At 41.9% G+C, this 2,500-nt stretch overlaps 1 protein-coding gene across 1 annotated transcript in view; it reads left to right on the top strand.

Annotated features, from left to right (window-relative positions):
* LOC135092680 (uncharacterized) overlaps positions 1–2,500 on the top strand; it is a 94,522-nt gene that overhangs the window by 11,698 nt on the left and 80,324 nt on the right. The gene's annotated exons all lie outside the window — the stretch shown is intronic.

Raw genomic sequence — 2,500 nt, 5'->3', positions numbered from 1 at the left:
CTTCTTCTTCTTCTTCTTCTTCTTCTTCTTCTTCTTCCTCCTCCTCCTCCTCCTCCTTCTCCTCCTTCTCCTCCTCCTCCTCGTCATTGTCAGAAGTATATCACCTCACAAAACATTCCTTCTTCCTACATTTCTTTCCTTCTTTCCTCCCTTCCTCCCTCCCTTCCTCCATCCTTCCCTCTCTCCTTTCTTTTATTCCTTCTTTCCTTCTTTTCCATCCTCCCTTCCTTCTTTTCATTCCTGGTCATCATCTTCAGATCAGACCGGGTCAGCATCAACTCTCACCTGTCCATCATTACCTGGTTCTAAATTACCTGCGTTCAGTTTTCTTTCCAGCAGGTTGCCATATTGCACCTCCTGCCTTGCCCTCCTTCCATCCATTCCGTCCTTACCTTTCTAATTGTTTGTGAGTGTAGAGTATACTGCAGGTTAGGTTAGGTTAGGTTAGAAAAGGTTAGGTTGGGTTTGGTTAGATTTGGTTTGGTTAGGTTACGTAAGGTTAGGTTGGGTCAGTTTGGTCCACTGAGGTAAGGTTAGGTTAAGTTCATTAAGGTAAGGTGAAGTTAGCTTAGGTTTATTAAGGTAAGGTTAGATACTGTTTGGTGAGGGAAGATAAGGTAAAGACCGATTAATTTAGGTAAAATAAGTTTACGTAAGTGAATATTTTCAGGTCTGGTTAGGTAAAGCTAGGTATGATAATTTTATGCTCGGTAAAGCAAAATAAGGTCGGGTTGAACAAAGTTAAATTTAGGAAGATGAAAATTACGCACAAGACAGCCACTTGGTACACCTTTCCCTCATTACCAAACACTCTGAGACATCTTTACTTGTTCTACAGCCACATCAAGTCTTTGAACCGGGAAGAAATTGCAAAATGTATTCTTTTTCATCGCTAACTTTCTTGTAGATGCTTTTAAAGACTTCACGCATTGCTTCTGGTGCTGATGATTGCTTCGTGTCGCAGTGAAAGGGTTAAAGACACTTCACAATTTAATTTTGGACTTACTTACGGACTGTCTTCGTAAGTGACTGGCACCTTCAATGGACCTTTCCTTCCTGCCTTGTTGTCTGGCCCAGAGCACCTTCTACTTAAGAGAGAGAGAGAGAGAGAGAGAGAGAGAGAGAGAGAGAGAGAGAGAGAGAGAGAGAGAGAGAGAGAGAGAGAGAGAGAGAGAGAGAGAGAGAGAGAGAGAGAGAGAGAGAGAGAGAGAGAGAGAGAGAGAGAGAGAAAAGAAAAAAAAAGGTGAAAGTGAGGTTAGTTTAGGTTGAAGAACGTTTTGTTTAGTAAGGCAAGGTGTACGTGTGATTGCCTGAAGCTGCATCCCTTCTTGAGGCTTCACAAGGGTAATAAGTAGACGCAGATGAGATGCAATTACTCTTCACACCTATGCATCCTCTCAACCAAGCAATTTTCTGACTTAATGTGTTAATTGAAGAAAAATTGGCTTGACCTTCAGTTGGTGATTAAAGTAGAACCACAGAATAAATTATAGAGAATATTGGGAACTAAGGATACTGTTTACCTGTTTACCTGCGTATCAGACACCTGTCCTCGCTTACTGCTCTTTTTATTATTCTTTTTGTGACTCATTGATAGTAGAGATACCTTGTCTTCAGCTTTGGGTCATTTGAGAGAGTGACGGGTGCACTCTCTCTCTCTCTCTCTCTCTCTCTCTCTCTCTCTCTCTCTCTCTCTCTCTCTCTCTCTCTCTCTCTCTCTCTCTCTCTCTCTCTCTCTCTCTCTCTCTCTCTCTCTCTCTGTGCATGTGTGTGTGGATGCACGTTTTTCTCTTATCTTTCTTTCTCGATAAAGGAAAAATGCGTCACACACACACACACACACACACACACACACACACACACACACACACACACACACACACACACACACACACACACACACACACACACGCACGCACACCATCTACCTTGCCGTCCTATTTTACTTACCTGTGAACTGAAGAAGGTGATTTTAATAGTGTTTATTCAGATCTGGTACCAATTCAACGCTGCAGCAACAAGAGAACCTTTTGTTGGCAGCCTAGGAAGTGCCTCCTTTGCCAACTTGTTCTTTAGTTTCATGAGAGCATAACATAAACTGCAAGAAGTCATCAGGTCTACACGTGGCAGTCCATTCATGAAAGATATATGCGTACTATTTCCACGTTTAATTTCTCGCCTCCCTTTCTTCATTTTGGATCTTTTTTTTTTTCTATTATTCTTTTAGACTTCATTTCTTTCCCATTCAAGACAGTAGTGAGGTGGTCTGCCCGTCTTATTTCTGTGACTGTCCTTCTTTTCTCTCATTTTCTCTTCTTATTTGTACACACTCTTGTTTTCTCCTCGCCTGATTTTCTCCTTTATAAAATTTGAAGTTGAATTTTTTCCCTTTCGTTCTATCTCCTCCCTTCCCTTTCATCTCTCTCTCTCTCTCTCTCTCTCTCTCTCTCTCTCTCTCTCTCTCTCTCTCTCTCTCTCTCTCTCTCTCTCTCTCTCTCAT

Source organism: Scylla paramamosain, chromosome 40, assembly GCF_035594125.1.
Source record: "Scylla paramamosain isolate STU-SP2022 chromosome 40, ASM3559412v1, whole genome shotgun sequence".
Lineage (NCBI taxonomy): Eukaryota > Metazoa > Arthropoda > Malacostraca > Decapoda > Portunidae > Scylla > Scylla paramamosain.
Note: the sequence above shows the minus strand (reverse complement) of the source record. Positions and strands in the feature narration are given on the sequence as shown.